The 20423-nt window shown below is 38.1% G+C and overlaps 1 long non-coding RNA gene across 1 annotated transcript in view; it reads left to right on the top strand.

Moving 5' to 3' along the window:
- Positions 1-308: 308 nt before the first annotated feature.
- The window catches only part of LOC138844344 (uncharacterized), a 37189-nt gene continuing 17074 nt past the window's right edge, over positions 309-20423 (top strand). Inside the window, exon 1 of the long non-coding RNA XR_011380037.1 lies at positions 309-2530. This is a non-coding gene — a long non-coding RNA (uncharacterized lncRNA). The remainder of the gene's footprint in view (positions 2531-20423) is intronic.

Here is a 20423-nt window from a genome sequence, read left to right on the forward strand (position 1 = left end):
TTGGGAAGTTGGGGGAATTTTACCTGCTTCTAAAAAATAATCAGGAATCACAGCTCTATGAGGATATAATTTGCAGGCATGGAAAAGGTAGTTGATTTGCTGTGATTACCAGGTCATGCAAGTGTAAAGAATGGGTCCCTATTGGTAAAAGCACTAATTTACCACCCAGAATATATGGGTTTCAGGTAAAAAAAAAAGAAAACACAATTGGCCTGTGATGGCTGCAGGTAATGGGGTTGGGGAAAGCAGGAATCAGGCAGAACCTGTACATACAGAGGTTGGAAACATTGAGGGACTAAAGAGGATGCAATATATTATTGCTTAAAGATATTTTTAAAAATTTATTTAAATATTTTTTAAAAATTATTTAAAAATATTAACATAGTTAATAAACCATTAGTAAAATCAATTAAGGAAACAAAAGGAAATTAAAACAGAGTCATTATTTTGTAGATATTATAGCCTTTACCAAGATACTAAGAGAAATCTTGAAATTTGTGGGAGTAAAATTCTGACTACAAAGATCAAAATCCACTATATTTTAAAAATTAAATTCCCAAAACTCAAGCATAACATAAAATAGGAAAACTACAATATAAACCAAATAAGTTGAATCATATTTTGAAAGCTCTACCAAAAGAGAAAAAAGTTAAATAATCAAAATTTCATGTCCAAACTTATAGCAATTCTCCAAACTTCTAAGTAAGAATAAACAAACCTATGATTCCCAGATCTATGCAAATTGGAAATAAGCAGAGAATATTTTAAAATTCCTTTTTGAAAGCCAGCATTATACTGATGACTGTGTAAGTGGACCAGGGCTTGAAATAATTTTTTAACTTTTATTTAATAAATATAAATGTCCAAAGTACAACTTTTTGATTATAGCAGCTTTTTCCCCCATAACCTCTCTCCCACCCACAACGGTCCCATCTCCCACTCCCTCTTCCATCCCATTCACATTAAGATTCATTTTCAATTATCTTTATATATAGAAGATCAATTTAGCATATACTAAGTAAAGATTTCAACAGTTTGCACCCACACAGAAACAAAAAGTATAAAGTATTGCTTGAGTACTAGTTATGCCATTAATTCACATAGGATTAAGTGTCAAAGGGATCACATAAACAAGACTAGTGTCTGCCATTACTAACTGATAGAATTAAAGCACTCCTTTGATAAATAGAGATACAAATACCTTAGGCAAAGTACTATTATAATAAATGAAATCATGTTTGAAAATAAAATAAATCAATAGCAAGTGAGAAATAACTAAAGGCACAAGAGTTGTTAAGATTCCCAAACAAATCATTCAAGTAGGTGAAAAATACAAAAAGGAATCCACATGATAATTCAGGTTACATGTTGAAAAGCATGTAATAAAATTCAGCATCTAGTAAAAAAAGTCAGTACAAATAAGCATAAAAATGATTGCCTCAATCTGAGCGAGATCAAAAGGAATCTACAACAAACAACTAACCTAGAATCACTGGAGGCTTTTTCCCTGGGAGTCAGCCTAGACCAGGATGCCTACTGTGCCTCTTCAACTTCCTACTGAAGGGTCATCAGGGAATTAAAGGTAAAAAGGTAATGAAAGGTGTTACGATAATTTCTTAGGAATAAAATTGTTGACCTATAAATAGGATGACAACTTAAATACACAGATAATTCATCAACTTTAAAAACAAATACAACTGTTAAAATTAAAGAGACTACTGGAAAGACTAATGTATACATTTCCACTGATCACTAAATACCAGCAAGAAGCACATAGGAAGTAATATTAAAGAAGAGGCAAATTAGAAAATAAATACCTACAAGAGATATGGAAGAAAATTATTAAATTATGTATTATTTGCAAACATTCTTCAGATCAACATAAAAAATCACAAATGACCCATAGAAATGAGTCAAAAATATGCAGAAAAGCAAAAGGCGCAGCAGCCCATACACAGCCTTTAAATATTAAGTCACCTTAAGCAAGTTACTGCAACCTCCAGGTAGGATTCTTAAGGAGGACACGAGGAGGCAGAAGGGGTCCCAACAGGTGCCAGGATCCGGGAGGTGAAAGGGCCCCTGCTGCCCTGGGACGCAGCCCTGGAGGAGATGTCACACCTGAACCCAGGCCTGGCCTCCACTGTTCCTGTCAACAGCAGCCTGAGGTTAGGTCCCTGCTGTGGAGGATGCTGGTTCCTCACGTCTTCTGTGTCGTGAATGCTGACCACTATGCACACTGTCCAATCAGGCGCTGTGGCGTAAACGCTAGGTAATCACGCGAAATCTTGACGCCACAGTCCTTGTCCAGTTCCACGGAGGAGAGAGGTTCTAGGAGGAGGCTGGGAGAGTCCAAGGTAGCGCAGCGTCTGCTCCACTCTGACTTTCTTTCACGCAGGATCCCGAGAAATAGTGAGTGTGTGGGCTGGGCGGACACCGGCAGGACGCGGGGCTCCCAGAGTTCGTCTCTGGAGTCTGTTTGCTCCATCTCACAGTGGCACAACGCTTACCTGGGTCCCCTCTGGCCTGCAAGGTGGGTGCTGGAGTGGCAGCCTGGACTCCAGGAGTCCTGTCCTTTCCCTGCTCACAGAGACGGCAGGGGGCCTGGTGGTCACTAGGGAGAAGCCAGGCCGTGTGTGGGTTCATGAAGGGGAGACGCTGTCGTTTATGAGCTGTCATTTATGAGGTCGTTGGTTCCTCCTTTCTTCTCATGTGAGAAGCAGGGTCTCAGTTCCTTCTTTTCTGCATAGTTCTTTCTAGGAGATATCCTGGTGGTTTTAATACATGGTACTATTAAGTAGAAACTGTGCAAGGAGGGAAAACTATAAATTTAACAAAAGGTTTTTATGTGAGACTGTCAAAATGAGAAAATTTCCACATTGTTACACACAAATTAATCCATTTTTTAGGGATCACAAAAGTCCATGATTTTGCGTTGCCATTTGGTTTTTAATGAGGCTTTCATTGAAACTTTAAGAGGGAATCAAACAGATATTGATCTTATTGTTTAATGTTTTCCAATTTTTCCCTTGAAATGTTATTTATAGCCATTGTCTATATTCACACGAGGGAAGTGGCTTTTTGTTCTTTACTTGTTAAACTTATTCTGTGAATTATTAAGACTTTTTACTGAACTGTAAGTTTAAAATGTTATCTCAAAAACTAAAAAGAAAGAATGAACCAGGGTAACAGGGAGGATGGACATATCATTATATTCTTAGAATTGTATCTGCTAGCCATATCAAATGCATTAAAACTAATTAAAATTAAGACAAAATGTTATCAGTTCGACAAATATTGAAAACAAAGTGATGAAACATTAGATACTTTCGATTTTGGTTAGCATTCTTATCTATGACATTGGAAACAAATCCTGTTTTTCTCAGTTTTAAATATCCTAATGTATTGAAATTCATTATTGAATTATTCTGTTGAGAGGTTGTACTTAATATACTGTTTTAACTGATAGTACTATGGCCACTGTAAAAACGCTTATCAATTTTGATAAACAGAGCCCTTAAAAATCATCACTCAAAAGTTAAGAGATTGGGGCTGGTGCTGTGGCGCAGTAGGTTAATCCTCCGCCTGTGTCACTGACGTCCCATATGTGCTCCGGTTCCAGTCTCCTGGCTGCCTCTCTTCCTATCCAGCTCTCTGCTATGGCCTAGGAAAGCAGTAAAGGATAGCCCAAGTCCTTGGGCCCTTTCACCCATGTGGGAGACCTGGAAGAAACTTCTGGCTCCTGGCTTCAGATAAGCACAACTTCGGCTGTTTTGGTCAGCTGGGGAGTAAACCAATGGAAGGAACACCTTTCTCTCTGTCTCTCCCCCTCACTGTCTATAACTCTACCTCTCAAATAAATAAATGAAATCTTTAAGGAACATTAAGAGATCAAAATATAGCCTTCTCTCTTAAAACCCAAGTGACTTACTAACAAGGGTTTCAAATATACAGGGATATTCTATATTGTCAAGTAGGTAACTGAATAATTTTAAACACATATATGTAATAGCTTATTTAAATTACTTGAGAAATATATGTAATTATTTGGTATATGTTTCAAGTAAATAGCAAACATACTAGAAAATATCTTGAATAAAATTCAAGCAACATATGAATGACACGCAAATTCGTGAATAAGTATTCAAAGAAATTTTCCACCTTAAATCAGAACAAGTACTAATTTTCCAACCTTAATTTTTCACAAATTATCACCTTGCACTCTAGAAAGAGTAGTATGTTGGCAGGACGATGACTCATGCATTGGGTTACCTAATTCTATATAGAATTGTCAGTGCTACAAACCTGTATGACCTTGATGCACTTCACTGGGCCTTAGCATTTTCATGTGCAAAATGATGTTTGCATAAGATCAGTTGTACTCCACATGGAGGAGAGACATCCTGAGAGAGGTTGCTGTTCAAAGACTCAATTGACAAACTTGTCAAAACCTCATAGTTAAGGAATGGTACTGTGACATAATTTCCAATACAGCTTAGATAGGGTTGATGCTTCCTTCAATCTGCAGTTGATTCTTCTTGGGCAAACTGAATAAGTTTAATCTGGCAGTAGAGAAATAAAACTGCTGTAAACAGGATTACTAAAGAAATATGCATAATAAAATTAATTTGAACAGAGTTTGATAATAAGATATCAGAGTCATTTTAAAATGGCATTGTCTAATATCCTATGGTACTAATTTGCAATTAAAGTGTTTTTAATAAATTAATTAATACTTTTTAAAAAGGGAATTAGTTTATTTGAAAGGTAGAGTCGTCAAGGGAGAGGGAGAGAGAAAGATATCCTCCATCCACTGGACCACTGACCAATGTGTGCATTGGCTTGGTCTCACTTAGACAAAGGCCAAGAACATGGAGCTCCATCTGTATCTCCCATGTGTGTGGCAAAACCAAACACTTAGGCCATCAACCAATCATTTTCCCTGCCACATTAGCAGGGAGATGGAAGAGAAGAGTATCCACTGGCCACAAACTGCCTCTCAGAGGAGATGCCAGCATTATTTGCAGTGGCTTAACCTGCTGAGCCACAATGCCTGCCCCAAACTGCAAAGAAAGTTCTCTAAATGGAACCCTGAATTTTAAGAGTCTGTTAGGACTGTCGCTCCCTCTCTGTCACCCTGCCTTTCAAATAAATAAATCTGGAAGAAAAATGAAACCACTACCTGCAAATTCCATCTGCTGCATTTCCATTTTTGCCCCCATTAATACGCCTGGAAAAGTAGTGGAAGATGACTCAAGTATTTGGGCCCCTGCTACCCCATGGGTGACCCAGATCAACAAGTTCCTGACTCCTGGCCTCAGCCTGGCCCAGCTGAAGCTGTTGCAGCCATTTGGGGGAATGAATCTATTGATGGAAGCTCACTTTCAATCCCTCATTCCCCACTCTACCCTATCTGTCTGCTTTTCAAATAAATAGAAAATTTAAAAAACTAATATGTTAATGGAACTGTCATTGTGGTACAGTTGGTTAAGCCACTGCTTGCCATACCACCATCCTATATCACAGTGATGGTGTGAGTGCTGGCTATTCCACTTCTGCTGAGGCTTCCTGCTAATGCACCTGCAAAAGCAGATGATGCCACAAGTAGATGAGCCCCTCACACCTGTATGCAGGTCTAGATTGAGTTCCTAGCTCCTGGCTTCAGCCACGTTAAGTAAGCACTAGTTGTTGCAGCCTTTGGAGTGTGAGCCAGTGGATGGAAGATAGATAGATCTCTCTCTCATTTCTATCTCTTTCTCTGTCTTTCTGTCTCTCCTTCTATATCACTGATTTTCAAATAAATAGGACAGATATTTTAAAAAAGGCATCTGTTGGTGAATTACCTCAAAAAAGTACATTTTAAAATATTTTTTTGTAGTTAAATTCAAGATCATCAGAAAGCATACCATTTATACAAATACATTGATCAAAATTTTATAACCCGTATATAGTTTTTAGAACATTGTCAATCACATTGTAAGCCACTAAGTACAAAGTATTATTATTAATATTGAAACAAATACAGAAAGAAACTAGGCAATAAGCCTTAATTGCAAATTAACTCCAAGATGTCTAATTTCAAATTTCTATGCTCACAATGTAGTCTCTTATTTCTCACCACTCTTTATACTGAATAAAATATTTTATTATTATGTTAAAATATATCAATGTTTCATAAATCTCACTTGGTATTTTAAAGTTTCTAAAATGCCTCCAATGATAAGTATCTGTGACTCCTGAATCATTAGCATTTATTTACTTCTTACATCTGCCAAAGCATCATAATTCACTTTCAAATGACTAACATATAAGTTGTTATATATAAATATATATATATATTTCCTTTACTTCAAGTTAAGCTGACATATCTAGTCTTATAAGCTGGAATTACAGTTTCAACTATTTAGAATTATACACAGCTGTAGATTCTAGTAAGATAGCAGTTTTATGAAAACAACAAAGGAATATAAAGATTCTCAAAATTTTAGGAAAGGCATACTCATTTCTAGAGTTGTAAGATTTGAATATTTACAAGGGGGAAGCTAAATATATCCTTGTCAAATTAACTTACAGTGTGACCAAAATACAACTCATTTTCCACCACAATACACTCAATGAATTTTGAGTTATAAGGAAAAAATAAGCTCAAGCATGCTGAAAACTTGAGCAAAACAAAATATAGAAGGTCTGTTAGTGTCATCGAAAACATGTAAGCATTGACAGTATTCCATCAAACAATTTCTGAATATTTTTAACTTAAAATGTTGAATTTCCTTTTTACTTATATAACATAGTAGTTATTTCCTCTTCCATTAAACTGAAAAAGAGATTTCTTTTTTTTTTATCATGGGGAAATTTTTTTTTAACTTTTATTTAATGAATATAAATTTCCAAAGTACGACTTATGGATTACAATGGCTTCCCCCCCATATCGTCTCTCCCACCCGCAACCCTCCCCTCTCCCACTCCCTCTCCCCTTCCATTCACATGAGGATTCATTTTCGATTCTCTTTATGTACAGAAGATCAGTTTAGCATTCATTAAGTAAAGATTTCAACAGTTTGCTCCCACACAAACATAAAGTGAAAAATAATAGATGATTTTTAAATGATGATGAAATCAGATCAGATCTATTGTCATGTTTAATCCCAGTGAGAGTCAAGTTGGGAGTTGATAATTTCTTTTTTTTTTTTTTACAGAAGATCAGTTTAGTATACATTAAGTAAAGCTTTCAACAGTTTGCACCCCCATAGAAACACAAAGCGAAATATATTGTTTGAGTACTCGTTATAGCATTAAGTCTCAATGTACAGCACATTAAGGACAGAGATCCTACATGAGGAGTAAGTGCACAGTGATTCCTGTTGTTGACTTTACAAATTGACACTCCTGTTTATGGCATCAGTAATCTCCCTATGCACCAGTCATGAGTTTCCAAGGCTATGGAAGCCTTTTGAGTTCACCGACTCTTATCTTGTTTAGACAAGGTCATAGTCAAAGTGGAGGTTCTCTCCTCCCTTCAGAGAAAGGTACCTCCTTCTTTGATGATGAAAAAGAGATTTCTTAAAACTGAGAGAAACTGGTATAGTAACTAAGTAAAATATATTATGTTTTAGTAGCTTGTCAGAATTTATTTGGACATGCATGTAGACATGCAGAAAATAAGTACATTTAAATCTTATAGTTTATCATAGTATCTAATCTGATATTCTATGCTAAAGATTCTGCATTTACTTAAAATCCCAGTTCCTTTATATATAAAATGAACTGCTTTGCTAGAGACACTGTCAGAATCTTTTACCTATGTAGCATGCTTTAGCTTACTGAACTCCTCCACTTTTCTTCTTATGTACCCTCACTCCCTGCAAATATAGGAAGATAGCTATGGAATCAATCGATTTTCTGGATTTTGGAAGATCAAGGAATTAATGAGTGTAGACAGTTGTAAAGCAAAGACCAAGAATACCCAAAGGAGGTCAGGAAACTCAGCTGAGCTACTGAAATTATGGTCAATATTTATACTGCATACTCTGTCTTTAATATGTCTTTATTGCTTAAAAAGACACTAACTAGGGCTGTTGTAAGTTCCACATAACTACAGAGAAGATACCTACAATGTTCAGGGAAAATGAGTAAATCATATATATCCATGGAAATGTAAATTAGAAAAGATGGCGGAATAGTGAAGGTGCGCACCGATAGTCCGGGAAAATTTAGTTTAATAAAAGGGGAGTTACGGTAGCCTCAGAAAAAAGAACCAGGAAAATATTGCAGAGGAAACTCTTCTGGATCCAGTGGTCGTGAATCGGAGGACCTACTGGGAGAACAAGGTTGCCAACCGCGCGAAAGCCGAGCCGCGGGACCGAGCCGCGGAAGCCGAGCCGCGGGACCGAGCTGCGCAAGCTGCAGGGTCTGCGCGCAAGTGCTCGAAGGGGAGTGCGTGCCACACAGACAACAGTGGAGAGACTTGGGACGTCCAGGGCTCCGAGTCCACACATCAGCGCTGGAAGGGGAGCGGACCTGCGTGGAGAGCGGGGGAGCCCACAGTTCGGGACACCAGCGGCAGACTCAACACACCAGCGCTGGAACGCGAGGTGAGCCGAACCTCAATAGCCCGAGACACCGGCAGGCAAGCAGAGAGAGGAGACTAGAGGGAACAACCCCCGGGGAGGGGGGGACTTCACCAAGCTAACTGGAAGAGAAAGAGAGGGAAAAAAAAAAGGTGACCGGTGCGGACACGGGTTTCTCTCTCTCCGCTCACCTCTCAAGGGCGAGCAAGACAAAGAGCAGGCACCATCTTGGACATACGTCATCAGCAGAGAGACCTCAGGTCTGCACTGGCCCTGAGCCTAGCAGAAAAACCTGACTCTGGGCGGGGCGAATTAATAGGAGATTAGGACCTAGTAAATTTGTGGTGCTACTGAACTGAGACTGTGAAAAAAGAGACGGTGGGGGAGAGAACTCACGGAATTCACGTGAGCACTCTCCAGAGATGCTACAATTCCGTAACTTTGGCAACCCAGTGGGAGACTGAAGGAGAATTTGAGCCCACTCCGAGGGCCGAACAGATTCCCTGTGTGGTCCTTGGGAAAGAGCTTCTGATCTCTGGCTCCTGTGGGTATATCATTTGCCTGCTAACTACCTCCAACTTCGTTCAGCTGTGCAGAATAACTTCCCTTTTGAATCAAAAAAAAAGAGAGAGAGAGAGAGAGAGAGGTCTACCACGCCCAACCTGGGAGTGTCACCTTTGGCACACCAAACAGAGCTCTCAGGCCACACCCATCTCAAGCCCTAAGGCTCCATCAAAAACAGATAGTCCACTTAATCTAGAGTCATAGTATAACAAGAAAAAGCACCACAGTGAAGAAACCAAATATCTCCAATATGACAAATAACAAACGCAAAAACCGAGGTAATAAAAACAAGAAAGTCACCATGAAGCCCTCAAATGAAAAAGACACCCCAATTCAAGATTATGAGGATGATGACATAGAAGAAATGCAAGAAGCAGATCTCAAAAAATTGATAAGAACATTAAGAAGTTCTCAAAAACAAATTCTTGAACTACAGAAATCCTTAATGGACAAGATAGAAAATCTCTCTCATGAAAATGAAATATTAAGGAGGAATCAAAATGAAACGAAACAACTAGTACAACAGGAAACTGGGATAGTGACTGAAGTGAAGAATTCAATAGATCAAATGAAAAACACAATAGAGAGCCTTACAAACAGAATGGGTGAAGCAGAAGAGAGAATATCGGACTTAGAAGAGAGAGAACAGGAAAGGATACAGTCAGACCAAAGAAAAGAAGAGGAAATTAGAAATCTAAAACATATTGTCAGGAATCTTCAGGATACTATTAAAAAAACCAACATTCGGGTTCTAGGAGTTCCTGAAGGCATGGAGAGGGAGAAAGGATTAGAAGGCCTTTTTAGTGAGATATTAGCAGAAAATTTCCCAGGTTTGGAGAAGGACAGAGACATCCTAGTACAGGAAGCTCACAGAACCCCTAATAAACACGACCAAAAGAGATCCTCACCACGACACGTTGTAATTAAACTCTCCACAGTGAAACATAAAGAAAAGATCCTAAAATGTGCAAGAGAGAAACGTCAGATTACTCTCAGAGGATCTCCAATCAGACTCACAGCTGACTTCTCATCAGAAACTCTACAAGCTAGGAGGGAATGGCGAGATATAGCCCAGGTACTAAGAGAGAACAACTGCCAGCCCAGAATATTATATCCTGCAAAGCTATCGTTTGTGAATGAAGGTGAAATAAAGACTTTTCATAGCAAACAGAAATTGAAAGAATTTGTCGCCACTCGTCCAGCCCTGCAAAAGATGCTTAAAGATGTGTTACACACAGAAACAAAGAAACACGGTCATCAATATGAAAGAAGGTAAAGGAAGGAAACCAAGGAAGGAAAGCTCACAGCAAAAGATCACAGGGAATTCAAAGCATATATTAGAACTTATCTTTGGCAAATGGCAGGGCAAAGTTACCACTTATCATTAGTCACATTGAACGTGAATGGCCTGAACTGTCCAGTTAAAAGACACCGTTTGGCTGATTGGGTTAAGGAACAAAACCCATCTATTTGCTGCTTACAAGAAACACATCTTTCTTTCCAACAAAGATCCATACAGACTGAAAGTGAAAGGCTGGAAAAAGATATACCATGCCAACAGAAATGAAAAAAGAGCAGGCGTAGCCATCTTAATATCAGACACCATAAACTTTACCACAAAAACCGTTAAGAGAGACAAAGAGGGACACTACATAATGATTAAGGGATCAATTCAACAGGAAGATATAACAATTATCAATGTATATGCACCTAACTACAGGGCACCGGTTTATCTAAAAGATTTGTTAACGGACTTAAAGGGAGACTTAGACCCCAATACAATAGTACTGGTGGACTTCAATACTCCACTCTCAGAAATAGACAGATCAATAGGACAGAAGATCAACAAGGATACAGTAGATTTAAACGACACTATAGCCCAAATGGATCTAACAGATATATACAGAACTTTCAATCCTACAGCTAAAGATTTTACATTCTTCTCAGCAGTACATGGAACCTTCTCTAGGATTGACCACATACTAGGCCATAAAGCAAGTCTCAGCAAATTCAAAAGAATTAGAATCATACCATGCAGCTTCTCAGACCAAAAAGGAATGAAGATGGAAATTAGCAACTCAGGAATCCCTAGAGCATATGCAAACACATGGAGATTGAACAACATGCTCCTGAATGAACAATGGTTCATAGAAGAAATCAAAAGAGAAATCAAAAACTTTCTGGAAGTAAGTGAGGATAACAGCACAACATACCAAAACTTATGGGACGCAGCAAAAGCAGTGTTAAGAGGAAAGTTTATATCAATAAGTGCCTACATCAAGAAATTGGAAAGGCACCAAATAGATGAGCTTTCAATTCACCTCAAGGATCTAGAAAACCTACAGCAAACCAGACCCAAATCTAGTAGGAGAAAAGAAATAATTAAAATCAGAGAAGAAATCAACAGGATTGAATCAAGAAAAACATTCCAAAAAATCAGCCAAACGAGGAGCTGTTTTTTTGAAAAAATAAACAAAATTCACACCCCATTGGCCCAACTAACTAAAAAAAGAAAAGACCCAAATCAATAAAATCATAGATGAAAAAGGAAATGTAACAACAGACACCACAGAAATAAAAAGAATCATCAGAAATTACTACAAGGACTTGTATGCCAGCAAACAGGGAAACCTATCAGAAATGGATAGATTCCTGGACACATGCAACCTACCTAAATTGAACCAGGAAGACATCGAAAACCTAAACAGACCCATAACTGAGACAGAAATTGAAACAGTAATAAAGGCCCTCCAACAAAGAAAAGCCCAGGACCAGATGGATTCACTGCTGAATTCTACCAGACATTTAAAGAAGAACTAACTCCAATTCTTCTCAAACTATTCAGAACAATCGAAGAAGAGGGAATCCTCCCAAATTCTTTCTATGAAGCCAGCATCACCTTAATTCCTAAGCCGGAAAAAGATGCAGCACTGAAAGAGAATTACAGACCAATATCCCTGATGAACATAGATGCAAAAATCCTCAATAAAATTCTCACCAATAGAATGCAACAACACATCAGAAAGATCATCCACCCAGACCAAGTGGGATTTATCCCTGGTATCCAGGGAAGGTTTAATGTGCGCAAGACAGTCAATGTGATACACCACATTAACAGACTGCAGAAGAAAAACCATATGATTATCTCAATAAGCCAAGAAAGCATTTGATAAAATACAACACCCGTTCATGATGAAAACTCTAAGCAAACTGGGTTTGGAAGGAACATTCCTCAATACAATCAAAGCAATCTATGAAAAACCCACAGCCAACATCCTATTGAATGGGGAAAAGTTGGAAGCATTTCCACTGAGATCTGGGACCAGACAGGGATGTCCACTCTCACCACTGCTATTCAATATAGTTCTGGAGGTTCTAGCCAGAGCTATTAGGCAAGAAAAAGAAATTAAAGGGATACAAATTGGGAAGGAAGAACTCAAACTATCCCTCTTTGCAGATGACATGATTCTTTATTTAGGGGACCCAAAGAACTCTACTAAGAGACTATTGGAACTCATAGAAGATTTTGGCAAAGTAGCAGGGTATAAAATCAATGCACAACAGCCTTTGTATACACAGACAATGCCATGGCTGAGGAAGAACTTCTAAGATCAATCCCATTCACAATAGCTACAAAACAATCAAATGCCTTGAAATAAACTTAACCAAGGACGTTAAAGATCTCTACGATGAAAATTACAAAACCTTAAAGAAAGAAATAGAAAAGGATACCAAGAAATGGAAAAATCTTCCATGTTCATGGATTGGAAGAATCAATATCATCGAAATGTCCATTCTCCCAAAAGCAATTTATAAATTCAATGCAATACCAATCAAGATACCGAAGACCTTCTTCTCAGATCTGGAAAAATTGGTGCTGAAATTTATATGGAAGCACAAGAGACCTCGAATAGCTAAAGCAATCTTGTACAACAAAAACAAAGCCGGAGGCATCACAATACCAGATTTCAGGACATACTACAGGGCAGTTGTAATCAAAACAGCATGGTACTGGTACAGAAACAGATGGATAGACCAATGCAACAGAATTGAAACACCAGAAATCAACCCAAACATCTACAGCCAACTTATATTTGACCAAGGATCTAAAACCAATTCCTGGAGCAAGGACAGTCTATTCAATAAATGGTGCTGGGAAAATTGGATTTCCACATGCAGAATCATGAAGCAAGACCCCTACCTTACACCTTACACAAAAATCCACTCAACATGGATTAAAGACCTAAATCTACAACCTGACACCATCAAGTTACTAGAGAATATTGGAGAAACCCTTCAAGATATTGGCACAGGCAAAGAGTTTCTGGAAAAGACCCGGGAGGCACAGGCAGTCAAAACCAAAATTAACTATTGGGATTTCATCAAATTGAGAAGTTTCTGTACTGCAAAAGAAACAGTCAGGAGAGTGAAGAGACAACCGACAGAATGGGAAAAAATATTTGCAAACTATGCAACAGATAAAGGGTTAATAACCAGAATCTACAAAGAGATCAAGAAACTCCACAAAAACAAAACCAACAACCCACTTAAGAGATGGGCCAAGGACCTCAATAGACATTTTTCAAAAGAGGAAATCCAAATGGCCAACAGACACATGAAAAAATGTTCAAGATCACTAGCAATCAGGGAAATGCAAATCAAAACCACAATGAGGTTCCACCTCACCCCGGTTAGAATGGCTCACATGCAGAAATCTACCAACAACAGATGCTGGCGAGGATGTGGGGAAAAAGGGACACTAACCCACTGTTGGTGGGAATGCAAACTGGTCAAGCCACTATGGAAGTCAGTCTGGAGATTCCTCAGAAACCTGAAGATAACCCTACCGTTCGACCCATCCATCCCACTCCTTGGAATTTACCTAAAGGAATTTAAATTGGCAAACAAAAAAGCGGTCTGCAGCCTAATGTTTATTGCAGCTCAATTCACAATAGCTAAGACCTGGAACCAACCTAAATGCCCATCAACGGTAGACTGGATAAAGAAATTATGGGATATGTACTCTTTAGAATACTATACCGCAGTAAGAAACAATGAAACCCAGTCATTTGCAACAAAATGGAGGAATCTGGAACACATCATGCTGAGTGAAATAAGCCAGTCCCAAAGGGACAAATACCATATGTTCTCCCTGATCGGTGACAACTGACTGAACACCAAAAAGGAAACCTGTTGAAGTGGAATGGACACTATGGGAAACGGTGACTTGATCAGCATAGCCCTGACTGTTAATGAACAACTTAATACATTATCCCTCTTAGTAGTTTTTTTGTCTGTTCTACTTAATATGACTGGTTTAATTCTGTAATTAATACACAGTTATTCTTAAGTGTTAAAAATTAACTGAAATGTGATCCCTGTTAAACATAAGAGTGGGAATAAGAGAGGGAAGAGATGTATAATTTGGGACATGCTCAAGCTGACTTGCCCCAATTGGTAGAGTTAGAAACATACCAGGGGACTCCAATTTAATCCCATCAAGGTGGCATGTACCAATGCCATCTCACTATTCCAAGTGATCAATTTCAGTTCACAATTGATCATAATGAAAGGACTAAGAGTCAAAGGGAGCACATAAACAAGTCTAGTACCTGCTAACACTAACCGATAGAATAAATAAAGGGGAGAGTGATCCAACATGGGAAGTGAGATACTCAGCAGACTCATAGAATGGCAGATGTCCTAAATAGCACTCTGGCCTCAGAATCAGCCCTAAAGGCATGCGGATCTGGCTGAAAAGCCCATGAGAGTATTTCAGGCATGGAAAGCCAAGACACTCTGGCAAAAGATCTCTGTGAGTGAGATCTCAGTGGAAAGAACAGGTCTTCAAAGAAGGAGGTACCTTTCTCTGAAGGGAGGAGAGAACCTCCACTTTGACTATGACCTTGTCTAAACAAGATAAGAATCGGAGAACTCAGAGGGCTTCCATAGCCTTGGAAACTCATGACTGGAGCATAGGGAGATTACTGATGCCATAGACAGGAGTGTCAATTGGTAAAGTCAACAACAGGAGTCACTGTGCACTTACTCCTCATGTAGGATCTCTGTCCTTAATGTGCTGTGCATTGAGATTTAATGCTATAACGAGTACTCAAACAATATATTTCACTTTGTGTTTCTATAGGAGAGCAAACTGTTGAAATCTTTACTTAATGCATACTAAACTGATCTCTGTAAAAAAAAAAAAAAGAAATTATCAACTCCCAACTTGACTCTCACTGGGATTAAACATGACAATAGGTCTGATCTGATTTCATCATCATTTAAAAAAATCATCTATTATTTTTCACTTTATGTTTCTGTGTGGGAGCAAACTGTTGAAATCCTTACTTAATGTATACTAAGCTGATCTTCTGTATATTAAGATAATCGAAAATGAATCTTGATGTGAATGGAAGGGGAGAGGGAGTGGGAAAGGGGAGGGTTGTGGGTGGGAGGGACGGTATGGGGGGGAAGCCATGGTAATCCATAATTCGTACTTTGGAAATTTATATTCATTAAGTAAAAGTTAAAAAAAAGAAGTGTAAATTAGAAAAAGTTGATATGTACTCCCTTCACACTTCCTTCAGTAGCAATTAAACAATAGAAAATGAGAAAATAAAAAAAACTTCATATCAGCTCAAGTAAATTTAGCTTTGTTCTAAAGTAAACAAAAATATCTAAACTGGGAGAATACATAATTACTTTTTTAGATATCAGAAGGGAAAAATAACACTCTAAGTAGACTCTAAGTCTACCATGACACCACACAGATGGAGTAGAAAATTATGACCTCAGTTATCAGAGTGAGAGAATAAAAGGTGGTGGGCAATATGGCCAACTGAGTTAAAATGAATCAGGTATCTTTTTTTTTAATCTTTGAAATACTTTTTTATGTTTTGATTTTTTGAGGTGAACATATTTCATGTTTTTCATATATACAGGTTTAAGATGATAGTAATACTTCCCACCCTACGCTCCCTCTCACCCCTGTTTCTACCCACCTTCATTCCTTCTTTCTTTTCCTTTTTTACAGTCATCTACTTTCAGTTTATTTTATACTCATAAGATAAATGTCCTACACTAAGAATCCAGCATATATAAAAAAAAAAACACTCCTTCTCAACAGTGGAGACAAGGGCTATAAACTATCATCAAATTTCAAAATGTCAGTTGCAATCAATGCATTACATTTTTTGGTATTTTATTAGTTACCATAGATCAATTACAACATCTGGTATTTATGTTCTGGGGACTTGCTTATTTCATCAGGTATAATGGTTTCCAGCTACATCCATTTTGTTGCAATACACAGGATTTCATTCATATATATATATATATATATATACATATATATTTATATATACAAAATACACACACACACACACACACAAAACAACAACAACAGCAACAATTTCCTTTTCCAGTCATCAATTGATGGACATCTGGGTTGATTTGATATTTTAGCATCTTCTCCATTGTGAATTGAGCTACAATATGCATGGGAGTACTGATAATTCTTGCATATGCTGATATCATTTTGTTTGTGTAAATACTTAGGAGTGGGATTGCAGGGTCATAGTTGTGATTTCTGAGGTATCACCACACTGTCTTCTACAATGTCTGCAGTAGTTTACATTCCCACCAATAGTGGATGAGATTAACTTTTTCCTCACATTCTCATCAACTTTTATTACATTTTGATTTCTCTATGAGTGTCATTCTAGCTGGTATGAAGAGAAACATCATTGTGGATTTTATTTGCTATTCTATGATGGCTAGTGATCCTGAGCATTTTCTCATGTATCTGTTAACCATTTGAATTTCTTCTTTTGCAAAATGCTTGTTCAAGTCCTTTCCCCATTTCTTAACTGGATGGTCTGTTTCATTGTTGAGTTACTTGAGCTTTTTATACATTCTGGTTATTAATCTCTCATCAGTTGTATGGCTTGCAAATGCTTTCTCCCATTGTGGAAATTGCCTCTTCACTTTATTGAGTGATTAACTTGCAGGGCAATGGATCCTTAGCTTGATATAGCCCCATTTTTCCATTATGTCTTTGATTGCCTGTGATTTATGGGGTCTTTTCCAAAACATATTTTTCTATGCCAATGTATGCAAAGTTCTTCAGTGTTCTCCTCTATCAATTTGAAGGAATCAGGTCATATATTTGAAACCATGTTCCATTTTGAGTTGATTTTTTATAAGGTATAACATAGGGTCCTATTTCATATTTTTGAACACAAATCCAATCTTCCCAGTCTAATTTGTTAAGGAGCCTGTCCCTGATGAATCAATTTTGACAGCTGAAATTATTTGATTGTAATGAACAGGCATGAAACTAACTGAAAGAGTAGAGAAAATTCTGAGATAAAAACATGATTTGTTAAGATATATTAATAAAATAATTACATATGAACACCAGAAAAATTCAAAGTGAGTGCTTTCAAATGATGGTATGTCAAAATTGAAATGTTTTTCATTTTTGTATTTCAAAATAGTGATATATTTTATCATAATGACATATTGAATTCAATAAAATCATCTTGGATTGACCTAAGTACTCTTATGTTTTAGTTCAAAATCCACGCATTTTCAGCTGATACCACTTCAGGTATATCCAGGTAATTTTTTTTAAAACTTTTATTTAATGAATATAAATTTCCAAAGTATAGCTTATGGATTACAGTGGCTCCCCCCCATAACTTCTCTCCCACCCGCAGCCCTCCCCTTTCCCTCTCCCCTTACATTCACATCAAGATTCCTTTTCAATTCTCTTTATATACAGAAGATCAGTTTAGCATATATTAAGTAAAGATTTCAACAGTTTGCACCCACATAGAAACACAAAGTGAAAAATACTGTTTGAGTACTAGTTATAGCATTAAATCACAACGTACAGCACACTAAGGACAGAGATCCTACATGAGGAGTAAGTGCACAGTGACTCCTGTTGTTGACTTAACAAATTGACACTCTTGTTTATGGCATCAGTAATCACCCTAGGCTCTTGTCATGAATTGCCAAGGGTATGGAAGCCTTTTGAGTTCACTGACTCTGATCATATTTAGACAAGGCCATGGTCAAAGTGGAAGTTCTCTCCTCCCTTCAGAGAAAGGTACCTCCTTCTTTGATGACCGTTTTTTTCCACTGGGATCTCACTCGCGGAGATCTTTCATTTAGTTGTTGTTGTTGTTGTTGTTTTTGTTTTGTTTTGTTTTTGTTGTTGTTGTTGTTGTTTTGCCAGAGTGTCTTGGCTTTCCATGTCTGAAATACTCTCATGGGCTTTTCAGCCAGATCCGCATGCCATAAGGGCTGATTCTGAGGCCAGAGTGCTGTTTAGGACATCTGCCATTCTATGGGTCTGCTGTGTATCCCGCTTCCCATGTTGGATCATTCTCTCCCTTTTTTATTCTATCAGTTAGTACTAGCAGACACTAGTCTTGTTTATGTGCTCCCTTTTGCTCTTAGTCCTATCATTATGCTCAATTGTGAACAGAAATTGATCACTGGGTCTAGTGAGATGGCATTGGTACATGCCACCTTGAGGGGATTGAATTGGAATCCCCTGGTGTGTTTCTAATTGTAGAGTTGGGGTAAGTCAGCTTGAGCATGTCCCGAATTGAAGAGATGTGCAATCCAGGTAAATTTTTATCTCTCTCTTTACACATTTTTTGCAGCCATTTGAGGAATGGAACAGTAGTGAAAATACCCCTTCTCCTAATCTTTCTTTCTCCCAAAGTAGCTCTGTATATTAAAAAAAATGTTAAAACTATTTTTCAAGAAAAATCAAAAGGGAGACAGTTTCAGACATAATACAAATCTGAAATAATTTATCTCCAGCAGGGCCATTTTCCATGAAATGTTCAAAAAATTCCCTCCAGGAGAGGGGAAATTACACCCCAAAGAACCATGAGACTACTTAAAAGGTGGATAAGGGCTGGTGCTGCAGCTCAATAGGCTAATCCTCCTCCTGTGGCGCCGGCACTCAGGGTTCTAGTCCCGGTCGGGGCACCAGATTCTGCCCCGGTGGCTCCTCTTCCTGTCCAGCTCTCTACTGTGGCCCGGGAAGTGCAGTAGGGGATGGCCCAAGTCCTGAACCCGCATGGGAGACCAGGAGAAGCACCTGGCTCCTGGCTTTGGATCAGCGGGGTGTGCTAGCCACAGCGCGCTGGCAGCAATGGCCATTGGGGGGTGAACCAATGGAAAAGGAAGACCTTTCTCTCTGTCTCTCTCTCACTGTCCACTCTGCCTGTCAAAAAAAAAAAAAAATTCAGCTCTTTTGTTCTTCACCAGACAGAGGATTTTTCCCCAGTTTCTCATTGGTTCAGAAATATGAGAAGTATAGTCCTATGTCACTATTTTATTGTTATTCAATAGGCAGAGTAAGAATATTTGTTCCAATATGTTCATTTAAAAGACAATTTAAAAGTGTACTATTTATTCAGGTATAGCCCATTTTAAATTTTAATTTTAATTTTTTTTTTTTACCTATTCAATATGATTGGTCGACACTAGTCTAAGAACATAATGATATTCCTTCCTTCACTCCCTTCTTCTCCATGTCTTTATTTGTACCATTTTTTGGTTTTGTTATATCATTTTAAATTTAAATTAACCAAAAAGGCTTACTACTTCACCAAATGAGAAGTTTATGAAATAAAAAGCAAAGAGGCTTTATTTTATTGAGATTAGGACAATGACTATAAACAGTAATTGAATGGAAAAATCATTTCATCTAAATACAGTTTTTTGTCAAATAGCCATTCATAATTTTATTTCAATGAAATAGAAACATTGGCAATGTAGCATCTAGATATTTCATGTGTGGTTAGACCTGTGATTTTGACTTTATTTCTGGTAATATCAGAATGCGTTGGTCTTCTATGAGACAATTTCCTAGCTTTAAATTTGGCATATAACCCATTATGATAGTTTTCATCATGGCATGAAGTAAAGAGCCATTATTTCAGAAATGAGGGCACATAATCGGTGATATTGAAAGGCATTCACTGGGGCTGGTGCTGTGGCATAGCAGGTAAAACCACCGCCTGCAGTGCCAGCATCCCATGTGGGCACTGGTTCAAGTCTCAGCTGCTCCACTTCCTATCCAGCTCTCTGCTATGGCCTGGGAAAGCAGTAGAAGATGGCCCAAGCCCTTGGGCCTCTGCACCCATGTGGGAGACCCAGAAGAAACTCCTGGCTCCTGGCTTTGGATCAGTGCAGCTCTAGCCATTGCGGCCAACTGGGGAATGAACCAGCAGGTGGAAGACCTCTCTTTCTTCCTCTTCT

Source organism: Oryctolagus cuniculus, chromosome 11 (assembly GCF_964237555.1).
Source record: "Oryctolagus cuniculus chromosome 11, mOryCun1.1, whole genome shotgun sequence".
NCBI classification, from domain to species: Eukaryota; Metazoa; Chordata; class Mammalia; order Lagomorpha; family Leporidae; genus Oryctolagus; species Oryctolagus cuniculus.